The 19,782-nt window shown below is 31.6% G+C and overlaps 1 protein-coding gene across 2 annotated transcripts in view; it reads right to left on the reverse strand.

The window, feature by feature from the left end:
• Positions 1-14,741, reverse strand: part of LOC142338317 (uncharacterized) — a 30,443-nt gene extending 15,702 nt beyond the window's left edge. The window contains exon 1 of one of the 2 annotated variants that reach the window (XM_075388009.1): positions 14,600-14,741. The gene's annotated coding sequence lies outside the window, so the exon portion shown is untranslated. The other variant, XM_075388010.1, reaches the window with a different exon arrangement.
• Positions 14,742-19,782: the final 5,041 nt, after the last annotated feature.

Here is a 19,782-nt window from a genome sequence, read left to right on the forward strand (position 1 = left end):
ATAAGCTTTTCTCTGAAAACTTCATCTGTGATCCACTGAACGCCTTTTTTAAGCCAATGGGAGCTATTAATATTTGGATAACGTGATATGAGATCAAAACTAACCAATAATACGAAAATAACCACAAATATTGAAAAAATTGAGATCTTGTGTCATTGAAGTCATATATCCAATAGTTAGTAGATAAAACCGCTAACCAGATAAAAATGGTTGCAGTAGGAAGTAGATGAAAGGAAGTAGATAAAACCGCTAACCAGATAAAATTGGTTGTAGTAGGAAGGAAAAGGTTCCTGTCATCACTGAGACTGACTTACAGTTCACGAAAATAAGTTTATGATTGGTTAATGTTCAAAAAAAAATTTCGAATAATTATTCTTAAAGTCTTAACAGCCAATAGCTGGAACAGCTTTTTAATGATACCACTCACATTTCTCTACGATGATTATATCGATCGGCCAAAATTGACTGAACAAAAAAACCCATTTGAGTATATAGTTCCTCCCCCCCCCCACTAGTGGGTCGCAACAAAAAACAACTGCTGTCATAATATTCCTATCCTCTATGTCATGAGATTTGGGGCTGAACGACATTTTGTTTTTTTTACAGAACTCCTTTAAAACATGTTTCTAAACCAAAAATCATCAGTTGAGCCAAAATTTTGAAATTCTTCATAATTTACAACTGACGATTCGATTTCTTTCATGACTGTATTTGTGTAAGATTTGTTTCATACTGTTCAGTTCTGCAGCTCTATGTTCGTTAGTTGGCTTAATGTGCCTTCACGACGCATACACCCGAATTAGCTCTCTGCATCTTTTCGGTTCCTTTCAAATATGATACAGAGAGCTAGTGGGTTCATATCCGTGGCAGACATATTAGAGTCAAATTACCACTTTAAGCAAAACCGGTGCAAACGGTTTCCAATTTTAAAAATAGCAAAAGAAGCCATTTTTATTCAAATAAGTTCAGTTGATCTAGCTAGAAGGCTCCAATAACGGTCACATACATCAAATGATGTTAACATCATTCTTAACAGTAATTGTGACCATATCGTAGTGGAGTGCGCATACATAAACTCAATAATTCTTGTATCAGAAAAATATGAGGAGTACTAGTATAAAATAGTAATAGATCAGATGATCACAACGTGCTGAAATATTACTTGAGGAGCCTAATTCTTCATCTTTTGCGAATAGTAGCCTAATTTTCAACATAATTTCAATAATTGTCCCGACCCCACTTTTTTTGGAGGGAGGAGCTAAATACTCAAATGAGTTTTTTGTTGAGTCAATTTTGGCCGATCGATATATTCATTGTAGAGAAATGTAAGTGGTATCACTTAATAGCTAGTCCAGCGTAGATTTCGGAGCTAAGGAGATTTTTTTGAATTTCGTTTTTTTTCGAGGAATTATCGAGGTTTAACGTTTCCTGTGAACTTTTCAAAGTCACAATTTGTGCCACAAATGAAACCATTTTGTGTTTCTAACCGACGTAATGCTACAAAAAAACTAGTTTTCTTCTCATAGGGAACTTGAGTATCAATAAATTTGATTTCTATTTGAGACCTGTTATTTTAAAAACCATTTAATATTTTGACAAACCTCATTTAAACTCAATTGATTCTCAATGAACAAGCAATTCGATTTCAAGGAGTTGCCAATGTTTTTTATGGCTTCGACTATGTGTTTTCGTAATTTGTTTTTTGAAATTTTTGATTTTTTGAGACTTAAGTGAAAATTTGTAGTTCAACGGCAAAGACTTTTTGACTGACATCGCAAGTCCTAAGGAGCCGTAAGTGAAAATATGTATTCATTTGAGTGGACAGCTAATGGCTGTTAAGTGTTTAAAATTAATTTTTTCAAAAAAAATTTACTGAATATTAACAGACGTTAAGCTTGTTTGGGTAAACTATAAGTTGCTCTCACAATTGACAAGACCCACTTTCTTTATACTGCAACCAAATTAACCTGGTTAGTTGTTTTATCTTCTAACTATTGTCTTTTTTACTTCGATGTTACAATTTTCCATTATGTTTTTCTTTGGTTAATTTTCACAATTTTGGTTCCCTTTGAAAGCCTATCACATTATCCTATTATTGACAGTTTCCATTGGCTTAGAGAAGAAATTCAATTGGTCGTAGATAAATTTTTGGAAGAAAAATGTATGGGTTTAATGGCTTCGACACTCTTTTCACGCACTTTCCTACTGATTTTTCGCGTTTTGCCTACGTTAGTTGTCGTTCTCATAGTCATGCGACTTATTGTGATGACTAGTTGATGGTTTAAGAATGACACAAATTATTGCCTCCCCCTCGATGCAAAAAGTATTATAAATTCAATTGCGTTGAAAGCAGTGGAACTGTATGGCTTTGATATTACGGATTTTCTCAATGATTGCGTGTTTTTAATGTGTTTGTTCATATTTGTTGGTTTTTTGAAGTCATCATGTTTTTTACGGCTTCGGCACATAGTTTTCAATGCTGTTTTTTTTAATTCTTTATGTAGTCGTAAAATGTTAAGAGATCTGATAAGATTCTAACTGAGGGTCGAATAAATGAAGTTTTTCAATGCAGTAGGTTTATTGCGAGTAGCCTTAAACTTTATGTTATATTTTTTTCAAACATTTTTTCAAACTTTTTAGTTTTTGTTGTCATATATGTCATCTTGTATCTAATTGTCATCATCGAGAGGCCCCAAGTACTTCCTTGTAATTCAAATAATAGCTTGTCTGTTGCTATTACGTCGTAACTGATGATTGGTTTGTTGGATTATATGCGTTTTAATACAAGTTTTGCAAGTGGTCAATCTTTGTGTTCTTTTTCTCTTCTTTAAGCACAATTGGGTAATGACAGATTCCTGCGATTGTCAAACGAGGCCCAAGTTAACCAGTTTAATCGTTCAGTATAATTTCAACAATAAAATTTTTATAGCAGCGAAAGATTTTGATGGCTTCAATAATTTGTGTTTTAGCAAATTGTTAGTAATAGACTACTTAATAAAATACATGTAGTAACAACTCTAAAGAAAAAGGCTACATACAAACCATTTCGGTCTGGACCAGAAGACGTCAATGTAACAAAATTTCTTCAAATATACCCCTTACAACATCTTTTTATATAGCGTTTTGGAAATCGTCTGTTTGAAAATTGAAATACAAAAAGAAAACAAACCACGCTATTATAAATTTTGCGAACTATAATGACACTTTTCTGACCCTTGTAATAAAATATCTAATTTTGATTAATGCTGGAAGACATATTATTAAAAAGAATAATATCAATCCATAAGGGAAATTTTGCCTCTACAGTTTTGGAGATTTACCTTGACGAAAAAACATTTGCATTCAAATTCATTTTTGGTTTCACAAAAAAAAAATCTTTATTTGCGTTCTCAAATTTCAACCCATTTTATTTTCTTCAGCTTCAGTAGGTTCTGCAGGACTTTATATATAGACAAATGAAATCAGCAAAAAATTAGTGTGCTGTTGACGTCTCGGCAACCGAAAATTTGCTCATAATTTTTTTTCAGCCAAAAAATAATGAGAAGTCAAAAAAATCTGTAGAAGAATCAATCGTCTCAAAACCAAATTATTAGAAATCTCTTAACAAGAAATACCAAAGAAAAAATCATATCTAAAAACTAAATTAACAAGTCCAGTTAGTTGTTTCGCTAATTCTTGAAAAAATTTTTTTTCTACCGCAAAACCACTCAGTATTTATGCTTCATAAAAATAACTTCGAGGGCAAAACTTTTCACTTAATGGAGAGAAACTCAAAAGGAGTAATTGGAAACACTATTGTCTTTCGAATATCTATTCTCAATGCAGAAGAAATGAAATGCATGTTCACATTCATTTAAAAAACTGATTTTTTCAAAATTGATTTTGCGTTCTCATAAAGCGTCGAATATTGGCTTTTTACTGCATCGGTTCTCTAGGTATAAAACGAACTGCCGTGACCATGAGAAGTCAATTGAGATTTTGCTAGGCCTAATTTGTTGAAACTTTGACCAATCCACAATAATTCTTTTTTGTATAAATTCATGCTTATTTGGTTGTATTTGCTTACTGGTGAGCGAATTTAATTCATTTTGCTAAACTCTTACCTCATAGTTACTTGGTCAGTTTTCGCTCCATTATAAATTGGCAAATTTTTTTTTACAAAAATATGAAACTCGTAGGTTACCAAGACCCAAAAAATATTTTAATAAATTGAAATTGCTCATTGTTTTTAGTATAATTTTCTTTTTTTTTCTGATCTGGCTGTGCTCTCTCCTAGTTTTCCACTCTTATTGGTTTTTTTTAATAATCCAATTATTTTAGTTATAATGCACGCTGATGACATATTTTGGATCCATGTGAGGATTAGTAATAAAAGCGATGAGTGGTCAACAATTCGGAACAAAAAGAATTTAAAAAGTGACAGTTTTTCTCTTTCGGTTTAATGCTATAACGGTTTAATTTTTAACCAGGCGTGATTTTATGAAACAAAAATAACATTCTACGTTTTGTTGTTTGATATTTAACTGGGCTTATACATTTAATCGAATCAAAATACCAGTTTCATCAAAACAGCAATTTTAGAACTACAATTAGCTAAGAGCTTTTGTCCGATTATGTTCATTGAAATATGCCGACAGTTTTTGGAACCTCTCCTAACGTTTTTATAATATCGCCTTCAATGGTTTTCGTTTTAGCATGACCGTATGTTACTTCAAACTCTTTGGTTTCCCAATTTTTTTTCTAAAATGTATTTTGAATCAGATTTGTTGATTTAGAGAGACCATTTTCACCTGTTTTCTGAGACACGATGTCTAGATGAAAAAACGCTCAAATTAGTGCACGGACGAATAACTTAAGCTTAAACACAAGGTTCGAAGTACATATCCTTAAAATAGTTTTATATTAAAAGGATTGAGTTTGTTCGATTTACACAGTAGGAAGTCTACAATTTAGCCTTGTCATAATTTCCATACACTTTTAGTCCTTTCAAGACATCAATTATTGAAGAAATTTAGGAGCATTACAGAGGTCTTCATTAGATTCAAAGCTAAACGAATTGCATGTTGATCTCCTCATTCTGATCATTTTTTTCAACATATGCACTTCGCTAAGTAATATGTGCTAAGTTTTTCGGTGATCAGCAATAAAAAACGTTAATTCATACTGGAAAAAAATTACAAAGATAAGCAATTGTTTTAAACTCATTCAAAGCTGATTGTTCTGCCCCCAACTGTGGGGGTAGAGGAACTAATTGCCTAACTGTTTTTTTTTGTTCAGTCAATTTTGTTCGATCGATATGTTCATTGCAAGGAGCTCTGAGTCAGGCCATTAAAAATCCGTTCAGCGTAGAATATACAAAAAAATTGTTGGTTCTGCGTTTCTTCATAGAGACAATCAAAAATTTGTGAACATTTGACTGACTTCACGTTTGCTCAAAATTATCTCAGGTCTGTTAAAATTGTAAACGACAGTGTTCAGCATTTTGTCTTCAAAGTGGCACCAAATATGCTATTTTATCGAACATTAGTTTTGCTGGAAGCGCAGAACTAAAAATTCGTTACCCAATTTTCACAGATTCCACTGAGGGATATTATTACTACTGTTTTCAGAGAGAGTGTCTTCGAATTATTCGTTTGGATAATTTAATTTGATGATTATCCAAAATGCATCATTGGTTTTTGATATAACGAAGCTATCTATTTTGCAAAGTCATTTATTTCGCATATTAAAGGCATAGCTTGTTTTACACGGCAAAAAAGCATTAGCAAAGTTAACTAAATTTGCTTTCAACGTTGAATTCTTCAATTAAAATTTCATTTTTGATTATGTCTCCTAAGAAACTGAATCTATTTGTTCTTTTTGTGTTAGTTACAATTTAGAATTACTTTTTATTAGGACCTAAATAAAGGCTGATACCTTCCATCTGCTTGCTAAAAAGATCAATGAGCATAACTTTTATTTTGAAAGAAAAACCAAGAGTTCTTTTTTTTGTATGTGTTTATCAGTTTTATCTTTTTGTAATTTTTTAATCGAATTATTTAGTCATATTAATCAGAGATCCAATTGGCTTGCTTGATGTTCAACGAAACATTATTAAATTGTTATTTAATACTTAACAGTTTTTCAGATTTTGAAGGTTTTTGTAAAAGGAAAAAATCATATAAACGTTTGAATTTTGCCATGATTTGTCATATTTTTGTCTATTTGCAGCATAGTCAATTATAAAATGACAAATGAAAGTTTGCTTAAAATAAAAGATGAACTTCTTAGGGTAACAAGACCCAGCATGGCTCCATAACAAAATGGCACATGAAAAATTAACTGGGCTTATTCATTTGATCGAGCCAAATTGCCAGTTTCAATAAACAGCAATTTTAGAACCACAATGATTAAGAAGTTTTTGTCCGAGTTGGTTCACTGAAACAAACCAACAGTTTTTGAAAACCTCTCCTGACCTTTTTATAATATCGCCTTCAATGCTTTTCGATTTGGTATGGTTGTATTTTACTTCAACGTAATTTGTTTCTTGGTTTTTATTCTAATATGTTTTTCGAATCAAATTTGTTGGTTTTCAGAAGGACAAAATAAACGCAACTGCTAATGAAATTTCTGAGACCCGATGTCTTGATGAAGAAACGCTCAATATAGTACAAGACACAAGATTCGAAGCACATATCCTTAAAATGTTTTTACATTAAAAGAATTGATTCAATTTAAACAAAAGAAATTCTACATTGTAGCGCTATTATAACTTCAGCCCAATCTTAATCCTTTCAAGACATAGATTAAGGAAAAAAGTAGGAGCCATACAGAGGTCTCCGTTAGATTCAAAGCTAAAACACTTGCATGAGTTTCACCTCTTCTACCTTTTTCACCCCTGATCTTTATCTTCAATGTTTGCTCTACGCTAAGTAATGTGTGCTGAATTTTTGAATGATCAACGCTAAAAAACGCTCATTCAAAGAAAAAACCTGCAAAGTTAAGCTGTTGCTTCACACGCATTCAAAGCTGGTTGTTCCGACCCCATTTTAGTGGAGGGGAGAGGAAATAATTGTGCAACAGTTTTTTTTGTTCAGTCAATTTTGTTCGATCGATTTGTTCATTGAAGATTGAAGAGAGTTGGGCAACTAAAAAGTCCGTCCAGCGTAGAGTATACAAAACGATTTCTTCGATATGCGTTTTTTCATACGGCAATCGAAATTCAAGATTTTGTGAAAATTAGACTGACTTCCCTTGTGAACTAATTTCTCTCAGGTCTGCAAATGTATGTTAAAATTGTTAGCGACAGAGATATTAAAATTATCTTTGAAGAAAGAGAGTAATTACTAAACCGTTTGATCCAACCTTTTACCCCTAAAATTTGGTTTAATTTTTTTTTAAAATCAGACTTTTTTTCTTCAAAACAGCACCAAATATATTTTTTTAGCAAACATTATTTTAAGTAGATGTGTGGAACTGAAAACTCGTTATACAATCTTCAGAGACTCCATAAAAGGCTATATTTTTTTGTTGGAGAGTGTCTTGTAATTAAAATTTTAGCGGTTTTGGCTAATTTTTTTTTATGATTATCTAAAATGCATCATTTATTTTGATATAACGAAGTTCTCTTTTTTTTTTAAAAAAAAGTCCTTTATTTTGACTTTTTTAAAATTTCTTACTTATTATACAGGGTATAAATCATTAGCAGGGCTAACTAGTATTGCTTTCAACATAGAATTCATCGATGAAAATTTAACTTTTTGAATGTTTCCTAAAAATTTTAAAATTTTTTGTTTTTTCGTTTTACTTACAAATTAGAAATAACTTCTTTTAGGTTCTAATTAAGGACTGTTACCATCTGCGTGCAAAAAAGACCAAAACACATACGTTATGCTTCGACACAAAAACCAAGAGTTGTAAATTTTGTGTTTGTTTATCAGTTTTATCTTTTTGTAAATTTATATCAAATAATTTAGTCGCTTTAATCAGAGCTTGAACTGGCTTACTTGACGCTCAATGAAATTATTTTTAGTTTTTTTGTTAATATATAAAATAAATAATGGCTTTTCTGACTTTGAATGCATTTGTATAAGGGAAAAGAATCATAGAAATGTTTGTACTTTGATATATTTTGTCTTATTTTCGTTTCTTTGCAGCATAGTCAGGTAAACAAATTCGCAACCCTTTGTCAATAAAACTCTTTTTAGCAATTTTAAAATGTTACTGATAATTTTCTGACTTCATTGTTAGAGGTTTTCACAAAAATAAGTTTGATTTTTGGCTCTTTGTCAATTTTGAGGGTATTTTTTTCGGTATGAAAACTTTCATCATGTCAAACATAGACTCCTCATTGCCACCCCTAGTGGAATAAATGAGCAAAGTATAGTTTTTGTGAACAAATTCGGGTTCCGGAGATCAGTGTTGATCAGATTAAATTCGAGTTTTCCTTTTTCTCTTAGCTGTGTTTTGCTATTTTTCCACTATATTTCCAAACATTAATTCAAATTTTAATTCTCAAAATTGACAAGAATAAACCAAAATACCAATTTTTCAAAATAGAACCAGCTGCTTGAATCAAGAATTCTTTCTCCGACCTAATTGTTCCGACCCCACTTGTGGGGGGAGGATCTATATACTCAAATGGGTTTTTTTTTTGTTCCGTGAATTTTGGCCGACAGATATATTCATCGTAGAGAAATGTGCGTGGTATCATTAAAAAGCTCGTCCAGCGTAGAATTCGAATTTAAAAAGATTTTTTTGAGTTTCGTTTTTTTCGAGGAGTTATCGAGGTTTAAAGTTTCATGTGAACACTGGATATTTGGTTCACTTTTGTTCACTTTTACCGTAATTTTCGTTCGAATTAACGTTTTTTTTCTACGAAAAATTTAATTCAAAACTAGATTTCACGCCAAAAAGTAAATCAATTTTAGGTTTTTAATAGATGAAAGGAGATAAAAAAGACTAGTTCTAGTCTTAGAGGGAAGTTTAATATATAAGAAAAATTCGAATTAGGTTTGGGAGCTCTTCTTTTAGAAAATTTTGCAATTTTTTTGTTTTTTCAAGTCACCTAGAGAATACTAGACACTTTTAATATCAAAGTTCCGTTAATGACAAACCTCTTTTACGATCAAATGAAGCCCAATGAACAAAAAATTTGTTTCGAAGGGATCGCTCATGTTTTTTTTGGACTCGTATCTCAAATTTCGTAATTTCAAATGAAACTTTGATTTATTTTTTGAGGTTTTATTAAAGTTTTATAATCCTATGGCATAAACTTGTTGACTAAAGGTGCAATAGAGTTGCTAATGAACATTGAGTGAACCTATCTAGTGCTGTGAGTGGACAGCTAATAGCTGTTAAGACTTTGAAAATAAATTTTCGAAAGTTTTTTAAAATTAGTAAATCATAAACATATTTTTGTGAACTGTAATTTCGTCTCAGTAAAAACAGAATTGAACTCTTTCATACCACTGCAACATAAGTTAATCTCATTGGCGGCTTTAGCAAATAACTATTGGTTATACGTCTTCAATGCCACAAGAATTCAAATTTTTTTAAAAAATTTTTTGGACATTTCGTTTTATTGGTTCATTTTGAAATCTTATCACGTCATTCTAATATTGATGGCTACATCTTCTTTTAGTGAAGACGTCCAAAGGGTCATAGATAAAACTTTCTTTTGAGAAAAAAATATGGTTTAAATGACTTCAACACTTTCTTCTCCCATTTTTCTAAAGAAATTTTGGTTTTTGCCTGTATTTGTTGTTTTTTTCATAGTCATAAGACATATTGTGATGTGTTATTGATTACCTAGGCATCATAAACATCCTTGTATTCACATCGTGGCATAGCTGAGCGTATTCATTGAATTCCTAGGAAAGCTTTTGAGTTTAATGGCTGTTAAGACTTTAAAAATTTTTTTTTATTTTTTTTTGAATATAAATCAATCTTAAGCTTATTTTCGTGGATTGTAAGTCAATCTCGGTAATGATAGGACCGCTTTTTTTCTACATCAGCAACAATTTATCTAGTTAGCGGTTTTGTCTTCTAACTATTGGTTTTTTCTTACTTCTGTGCACGAGTTTTCATAATTTTTTTAATTTTTCGATTTTTTTTTTAGTAGTTTTGGTTCCTTTTGAAATCGTATTACATTATCCTAATATTGATAGCTCCCATTGGCTTAGTGAAGACGTTCAATGGATCGTTGAAAAAGTTTTCAGAGAATAAAGCTTATGGTTTAAATAGCTTCGACACTTTCTTCTCTCCATTTTCTACCGAACTTTTGGATTTTGCCTGTTTTTGTTGTTGTTTTCATAGTCAATGACTTGTTGTAATGTCTTATTGATAAATTTTTAATGATATCCTACTCGTCACATGATCTAGGCATAATTTAGCGTATTAAATGCCTTCCGTTGAAAGCTGTAGAATTTTTTGACTTTGAACTATGGGTTTTCTCAAAAATTTCGTGGTTTTGATGTATTTTTCTTTGCCATACGACTTATTGTGATGAGTCATTGATGTCACATGAATGAAACCTACAATTGCTATTTCTTCGAGGCAGAATTTATTGTGTTTAATTAACTTAAAATGTAGCATTTTTTTAAATTCTAACATCTTTTTTTGTTATCTCTTCATTTGGTTGACAATTAAGTCAAAAATGTAGATGAGCTCGGGTCGGAACATCATGTGCGAACGCACATTAACGAGCTGCCTTGTTGGCTTTTAAAATTCAAAATTGTTTTCGGTTGCATATTGGTAATCAGCAAAAAATCACTCGGTTGAAATACAATTTTCAAAACTCCAAATAACTATCACTTTTTCTTCTACTCAACCTTCAAAACTTTGCCGACATAGGCACCTTGGGCAATTTAAAAATCGTATTCAGTATTAAAGCACCTTAGTGATCATTTGAGAAAAAACATTACCTTTTTCTGCTTTTTCAAATACATTTTTACAATTTATTCTACAAAGATCTACTTATATCATTTAATTTCTGTTTTTTTTTAAAAAAAAACTTTTCACAGTTCAATGAAAAACTAAATGCGAACGCAAAACTAACTACGGACCAGGTGACATTTTTGCTCCTAGTTTCAAATTAACCATTTCCCTTACTAGTGACTTTTAAAGGCGCCCATATCTTTCAGTGAAATGACTCAAAAAATCTACCAAACGTCTTTTTTGCTGTTCAATAAAAAGGTCTATGTATATTTATTTGAATTAAAAAAATTGAACTGAAAATTTTTGTTTCTTAGAAAAAATTTGAAATTGTGCTGAAACAATTGCCTTAGCTAAAAAAGTTTGCTCTAAAAGTAATTTTATTATCTCTTCTTGGGTTCCACTTATGCTGACTGCCCCAGGGCATATGACGGTCATCGATCAACTTACTTAACAAAAATTTAATTAAAAAGAAAAACTTCGAAGTCACATCTCAGATCCACTGTTGCAAACAAGAATAATCAGTACCAAATTTTCTCAAAATTGAAATTAATGTCAAAGTTTGGGTGGCATAGTAAAAGTTTTGGCTGTAGAGGCGCAAACTGTTCAATCATTCTCGTCTCCATTTTTGCCATAAACCATTTGATATTTTAATATATTCTTGCTCTAACTTTTGAACACTTCTGCCATCGATGTTGATTGTCAGCTAATCTTTTGAGCAACAGCACAACCAACACGCGCAGCTAATCGATGTAATATGTTTTTAGGGAAAACTCAGGTTTATGGCTTCAAAAAAGTTTTTAATTTGATTCAAATCTTGCGTTTTGCCTGCAATTGTTTGTTGTTCTTTTTTGAGTCTTTTTAACCCTGTCTCACGAATCAAAGATCTTTGAATGGTATCCATACAATACTTTTGATTCATAATTAAAAAATTTAGTTTCTTTATATATTCTTTACGGAATAAAAATCAAAGAATATTTTGAATTTTAGCCTATTTTATCTACCAAAAAACCATCTACCAAACTCTTTTTTTGCTGTTCATTAAAAAAGTCTATGTATTTTTATTTGAAAAAAAAATTAACCGGAAAATTTTTGGTTCTTAGAAAAAATTTGAAATTGTGCTGAAGCAATTGCCTTATTTAAAAAAATTTGCGCTAAAAACTATTTTATTCTCTCTTCTTGGGTTCCAATCTTGCTGACTGCCCCCATGGCATATGACGGTCATCGATCAACTTACTTAACAAAAATTTAATTAAAAAGTAGAACTTCGAAGTCACATCTCAGATCCACTGTTGCAAACAAGAATAATCAGTACCAAATTTTTTCAAATTCAAAATTAATGTCAAAGTTTGTGTGGCATAATAAAAGTTTTGGTTGTAGAGAAGCAAAATGTAAAATCATTGAAAAATCCTCACCATTTTTGACATAAACCATTTGATATTTTATCATATTCTTGCTCTAAATTTTGAACACTTGTTATTGATGTTGAGTTTGTTTTGTCATCTAGTCTTTTCAGCTATAGCACTACCAACACGCGCGACTAATCGATACCGAAGATGTAATATGTTTTTAGGGAAAACTCAGGTTTATGGCTTCAGAAAAGTTTTTAATTTGATTCAACTCTTGCTTTTTGCCTGCAATTGTTCGTAGTACTTTTTGGTGTCGTGTAACCCAGTCTGACGAATCAAAGATCTTTGAGTGGTGTCCATAAAATACTTCGATTCATAATTAATAAATTTAGAGACTTCAAATAGTCTTTACAGAATAAAATAAAAAAATATTTTGAGTTTTGGCCTATTTTATCTTATTTTTGTTAACTTGTAGCTTTCTCAACAAAGAAAGGTTGCATCCTCTTTTTAGAGAAACTATCACTTTTACTTTGTTTATAACTGATGGTTACGTGACTTTGTCTCACTGTGTTTTCATGAAGAGTTTTTGTTTGGTTTTGAAGCTGGTAAATTTTTGTAATTTTGTGGTAGTTTTTCACACAGTCCGTAGTCACTTTGAAACACCGCCAATTGAGTTTAACATGAGGCGGAAGTGAACACATAAAATCCATTAAGCTATTAGCTTAGGGTTTGAATGGCTTAAACGCTGTGCTTTTTTGAACTTTCAGATTTGCTGGTTGTTTAATTTTTGATTTAGCGTGTTATGATTAGTTATGAGTTAGCCTCACTTATGACAGGTCCTATTGGCTTCCTATTCAACTTAACTATGCAACCTTTTTTGGTTTGTTAGAAAATGCCACAAATGTGAATGAGCAGCGAGCGCACATTGCGAAGCTTCCGTATTACATAACATTAAATTTTCATTCAGTCGGGACAAAAACTTTCTGGTTGTTGAAATTCAAAATTAAAGGGCTGCTTCCCGAGTTACTAACAGTTTCTACAAATCTCGGTTTGTTTCAAAAGCATGCCGATGAGAGGGTGAAAATATAGTAAAAAGTAAATTACTGTACCTCCTTTTTTTGATCGCGTAAATCCTTGAGGTCTGTTCGACACGTACCCGGGTCGAGGTTTGGTGGTGAATTTTCGTAAGAAATGCGGTGAAATGCGGTGAAAAAAAAATTTTCACCGCGTATTTCTTACATCTTTTTGCGGTGAATGCGGTGAATCGTGGTGAATTATTTTTTTCACCGCGTTCTCGGTGTCGGTGAATTATTCTTTTTCACCGCTTAATGCGATGAATTATTTTTTTTCACCGCATCTAGCGGTGAAAAAAAATAATTCAACGCTTGAGAGAAAGCGGTGAATTATTTTTTTTTCACCGCTAGATGCGGTGAAAAAAAATAATTCACCACTTTCTCCCAAGCGTTAAATTGTTTTTTTTTTCACCGCTAGATGCGGTGAAAAAAAATAACTCATCGCATTAAGCGGTGAAAAAGAATAATTCACCGCCACCGAGAACGCGGTGAAAAAAAAAATAATTCACCGCGATTCACCGCATTCACCGCAAAAAGATGTAAGAAATACGCGGTAAAAATTATTTCAATTGCATCCAACTTTTTTTTTGAAAATTTGCAATAATAAATTGAAAGTAGATTACAGCAAGAGTTCAAAAAAACTTAGGTTGGGGGGGGGGGGTCGATAGTTTGCTCCATCATATAGAAAAAATGGTTTAAAAATAAAAATTTTTGATATTCTCACTACTTTTGTCTGCTTTCAACACTTTCCAGTTTCATCTGCATCCAACTGATTTTATTGAAAACAATATGGATACTTCAGCCCACAACAAAATCTCACATAATTTAACGCTTTTTAGCGTTGACACCTAGACCTGGGGTCGAATAGCGGTGAATTATTTTTTTTCACCGCATTCACCGCATTCACCGCATTTCTTACATTAATTTGCCATAATAGTCTATGCGGTGAATTTTCGTAAGAAATGCGGTGAATTTGGTGGTGAATTTCTGTAAGAAATGCGGTGAAAAGCGGTGAATTATTTTTTTTTCACCGCATTCACCGCAATCACCGCATTTCTTACGAAAATTCACCGCATTTCTTACGAAAATTTACCCAAAAACCTCGACCCGGGTAACTAGATATTATTGAAAAAATATATACAACAATTTTTGTTCTAATTTCTAAAATATATCTCACTAAAATGCTGAGTAATAAAATACCTGAGCGAAGTTCTATCTAAATACAAACTGAAAGTTTACAAGCCAATAGGCAATAAAATTTACCGTTTATTGCAAAACTAATTTGGTGCGGGTAAAGTGAGAAGGAAAGTTGGAATTTGGGCGGATTAATCTGACATTTGACCGAAATTTGACAAAATGTAAGCACCAAAAATGAGCGGATTGAGGTATTTCACATATTTGAGGAATTCGATATTTACAAAAGGTGGGGCTCAAAATATTTTCAGCTTGAACGCGCAGCGAATGAGGCAATCAGGAGACTTAAATTGGTCCCACCTGGCGTGAAGAAAATTCGGTTAGACATGAAATGTTGTTTGAAGTGTAGCCTTTGCAATAATTAGCATACTTCTGAATTTATTCCGCAGTACCTCTCCAAAATATAGTTAAAGAGTGAGCTGAAAATCATAAGGCGTTTTTCAGTTGTGTTTCTTTTTCATTTATATGTATATGCAAATCCATAAGTACACAAATGCATTTTGAAAATATAGATCCAAAATTTCCTGGAAACTCTCTAATCACAGAAAAAAAAACAAAGGTCATCGACGGATCAGAGAAGCTTCGTAAAAACATAGTTGACTTCAGAAGGGAAAATCGTATCTAGATGTTAAAGAATAATATATCCAACAATTATTGTTCCGACCCACTTGTGGGGGGAAGAACTATATGCTCAAATGGGCTTTTTTGTTCCGTCAATTTTGGCCGATCGATAAAATCATCGTAGAGAGTTGTGAGTGATATCATTAGAATATGGTTTTTAAAGCAGTTTTCTTTTTTCACTTTTTAAGGGGAGTTATCGAGGATTAAACTTTTGTGAACACTAGACGGCATTCCGTTGTTTTAATTCACATTTTCCTTATTTTTAAAACAAATTTTTGTCAATTTTGCTTAAAAAAATGCCACAGTTGTTATCAACAAAGTTATTGGTTTTACTTTTGAGGATAAAATAGTCTTGTCAATTGGTTTTATTCGAGTCTTATTGTTAACATTGTTGTTAAATTATTCGAATATAAGATTGTTTTAGTCAAAAGTGGCTACAAATACGCTTTTTGATTCCACTCTGTTTAAATATGCCCAAAATAGAGATCTAAAATCCACCGCAAAGATCTTGGAAACCTTGGAGACAGGCTAATTGTACTTTCGTTTCCTGTAGGAGTCTACTGGTATTAAAAATTTGCAGGACACTGTAAATGAATATATACACAAATTGCATAATTTATTTTGGTTTATTGAAATATTTCAATTGCTAAGTAATCTCTTTCTCAAAGTTATGGAAAATTTAATTGCTTCTGTTGGACACGCCGCAAAATTAGGGCTCATAGTTTTTATGACTTGTGTTTTCGTATAATTTAATTGATTTCGTTTGTTTTGTAATTTGTCATTCTTTTTGCAGCCACATGACATCGGCTTAATAATGAGAGACAAAACGGGGTTTTTTAAGAGCTATGAGTGATCTTAATCAATCCTTTCAGTTGTTATCCAGTTCCTCTTAGTTTTTTCAATACATTTAATTTAAGAAAATGTCAGTGAAGATTTGAAGTTTTGAAGATTTGATAATCAGTTCAGAAGTTTTATCCAATAAATTTAAACCCCACCCCTGAGTGACAAAATTTAATTTCAATTCAAATTGTTTCACTGACAAGCAGGTTCGTTATTGTGCGTTCACATATAAGTTTCGACCCGATCTGATCTACATTTTTTATTTAATTGTCAACCAAATGAAGAGATAAACAAAATAGGTGTTAAAAAATAGTAGTCTTAAAAACGGTTTCACTCCCAAACTACCAATTGAACTACATAATACCATGCCTCATTACAGCGCTCAAACGATCTGCCAATAAAAAGACCACGAGAAAAATGCAAACAAAACAAGCAAAACAAAAAAAATTAACGGCAAAGGCTCAATATCTAAATCTAAAAGCACATAGTAAACAACGTCGAAAAGCAATCAGATAAAAGTTTATCTGCACAATTTTTATTACCTTAAAAATACCGCAGATGGGAATTTTCCTCAATAAGACTAGAGAACAAGTAAAAGGAAAAAGTAATGAGGCGAAATTCGAAAATCTATCAACTTTTTTTATAAGTACAAATAATAAATAATAAAAAACAAATAATCTCAAACGTCCTAAAAATCATTAGCTTTTAACCAATTGATTCTCGATAAATTTCTTATAAAGTCGTTACAAAACTGATCAAACTTGTTTTTGGTTGGACTAAGCCATAGAAACCGATTAAAGATAGACAAAAGCTCAAGCAATTAAAAACAATCTGCGAAACCACAAATCATTGAGGCCATTAAAAAAAAAAGCTGTTATCTAAATATTGTTTCTTATTTCAATTGTTATCTATAAAATTTGTGCTAAATTTATATTAAACGATTGAATGAGTTCACTTGGGCTTCATTTGAAAAAATTTGGAGTCTGTTGTTACGCGAACGTGGTAAAAGAAAAGAAAAAAACACAAATAATGATCAATCACAAAACATTTATGAAAACGCATAATTTCCCAAAGACAAAGCATCAGTTACCGCATGAAATAAAAAAAATTAATTTCGGAAGTACAAAGAGTTTGATGGGACCTCTCAATGATGATAATTAGTAACAAGTTGACGAAAAGAACGACAAAAACTGTGCAAAAAAAGTACAAATAACAAAAAACGAAAAACAAAAAAAAATTGAAAACGAATAAAACCATAACCTTTAGATTTTTTCGCTATGAACTAACTGCATAGAGTAACATCGTTATTTCAATCCTCAATTAGAAGCTTATGAGAGAGCTCTTTAAGACTACCCAAAGAAAAATAAACAGCAAAATTAGCGAATTCTAATAATATGAGACAAAATTGTCGAAGCCATTAAAAAAAGTTTTTTTTTCCGTACAAACAATTCGAATTTAGAAAGAATGTTTTAACAACAATAGGTTTCCTCTTTCCTTAACTATACGACTTCGAAAATTAAAAAAGAAATGACTAAATATTTTAAAACCACGAAATCTTTCGGAAAACCCGTAATATCAACAATATTAAATACTATTGCTTTCGAAGACTACGCTACGTTACACCTCAATGGGAAGAAAAGGTTGTTTGTTGCTGAACAGTCAGCAATAAAACATCGGAATAAGTCTTATGAATATCAAAATAATGACAAATACAGGCAAAAACCAAAAATTCATTGGAAAAGTGCGAGAAGAAAGTGTCGAAGCCTTTTAGTCCAGAAACTTTTCTCTGAAAGTTTTATTCATGATTTTTTAAACGTCTTCTGTGAGACAATGGGATCTATTCATTTTAAGATAAAGCGAAAAGATTCCAAAAGGAAACAAAAATGCAAAAAAAAATTAACCAAAAATTTAAAAAAAAATGTATGGAAACTCGTCGCCTTGAAGCCAATAATTGAAGATAAAACAATTAGCCAGAATAATTTTGGTTGCAGTGCAAATTACTTGGTTCTGTCATTACTGAGACTGACTTAGAGTTCGCAAAAATAAGTTTAAGTTCGGCTAACGCTCAAAAGAAGTTCAAAAAAATATTGCAACAATTAGCTGTCCACTCAAAGCACTAGATAGGTTCACTTAATGCTCATAGGAAGACTATTGCACTTTAAGTCAACGTGTCTATGGAATCGGACTTCAAAAATTCAGTAAAATCTCAAAAAGAAGATCAAAATTTTTAAAAAAAAATTACAATTACTCAGTGTCGAAGCCAAAAAAAAAATAGCGATTCTTTGAAAGCTGTTTTTCTGTTCATTGGGCATCATTCGAATGTAAATGAGGTTTTTCTTTAATGTATCTTCAATATGAAAGGTGATTTTTCTCGTAGTTACTCCAAAATAAAAAAAAATACAAAAATTTTTCAAAAAAACTGCTCTCAATTAGAATTCGATTGTTTCATAGTCAATTTCCCTGTGAGATCAGAATTTGTCTTATTAGTCTCCTTTCGTCTACTAGGAACCTCAAATTGATGTATTTTTCAGCGTGAAAGGTAATTATGGAAGAAATGTTAATTTGAACAAAAATTACACTGAAAGTACAAAACTGAACCAAAAGTGAAACAAAAGTGAACTTTAAACTTCGTGTTCACATGAAACTTTAGCCTCGGTAACTCCACGAAAAAACTAAATTAAAAAAAAATCTTCTAATTTAGAATCAACGCTGGACGAGCTTTTTATGATACCACTCACATTTCTCTATGATCAATATATATAAATCGGCCAAAATTGTCTGAACAAAAAAAACCCATTTGAGCTTATAGTCACCCCCCCACAAGTGGGGTCGGAACAATGAGTTCTTTCAGAAACAAATGTTTGTTTATATTTGTAATCGTCTTTTATGAAATCAAAAGGATAGGAAAAGTTTTTTTTGCATCTTTAGCTTAAAAATTTGAACTATATTCTCTGTTGGTTATCAGAGCTACTGAATGATTTGTATTCAACAAAAAAAATCAACTATTAGCAAATTTTTGCGGCTAAAAATTTTATTAATAAAATTTAGTTCAAACCTTTATTACTGTGAGTATGCGATTCAGACAGAAACTCTTTTTGTATATCGATTGTTTGAGTTCATTTTGCCAAAAAATAACGGAAAATCCTCTTCTAATGAATTGGACTGTAGAAACGTAAAAATCTACAACACTCAAACAAAAACGAAAAATAGTGCTTTTTTCATGCCTTAGTCTTTGTTTTCAACTCCGGCGAAGCATGACATTTTTTGTTTATTTGATTTAACAAAAATCTTATTAATCTGTTTTAGCTGTCGATATTTAACAGGGCTGCCATTGGTTTGAGTTAATGAATTGTCGCACCTATTAAATTGACATGACAGCATAAGAGAACTTCAAAATGAAAACCATGGATCTTCTATTTCAACAACCGTGTCAACAACGCCATTCAACGCAAAATTATGCAAGATAAGCGGTTAATGCGGAAAATTTTGTAAGATAAGCAGTGAATCCGGTGAAATTACATAAATCAGGCGGTGAATGCGGTAAAAAAAAACTTTTATCGCCTGGTAGCGGTAAAATTACATAACTTTACAGCTGAAATTAGCGGTTAAATTACTTAATTTCACCACTATATTTAGCGGTGAAATTACTTAATATCACTGCTGTGAAAAAATGTCCAAATTATGTAAGATAAGCGGTAAATGATAAGCGGTGAATGGTTATGTAAGATAAGCGGTGAAAGCTTAAATTATTGGTTAACTTACATAAAATCACTGCTTAGAAAAAAGTGTTA

The sequence above is a fragment of the Convolutriloba macropyga genome, chromosome 4, assembly GCF_964194025.1.
Source record: "Convolutriloba macropyga chromosome 4, txConMacr16.3, whole genome shotgun sequence".
NCBI lineage: Eukaryota > Metazoa > Xenacoelomorpha > Acoela > Convolutidae > Convolutriloba > Convolutriloba macropyga.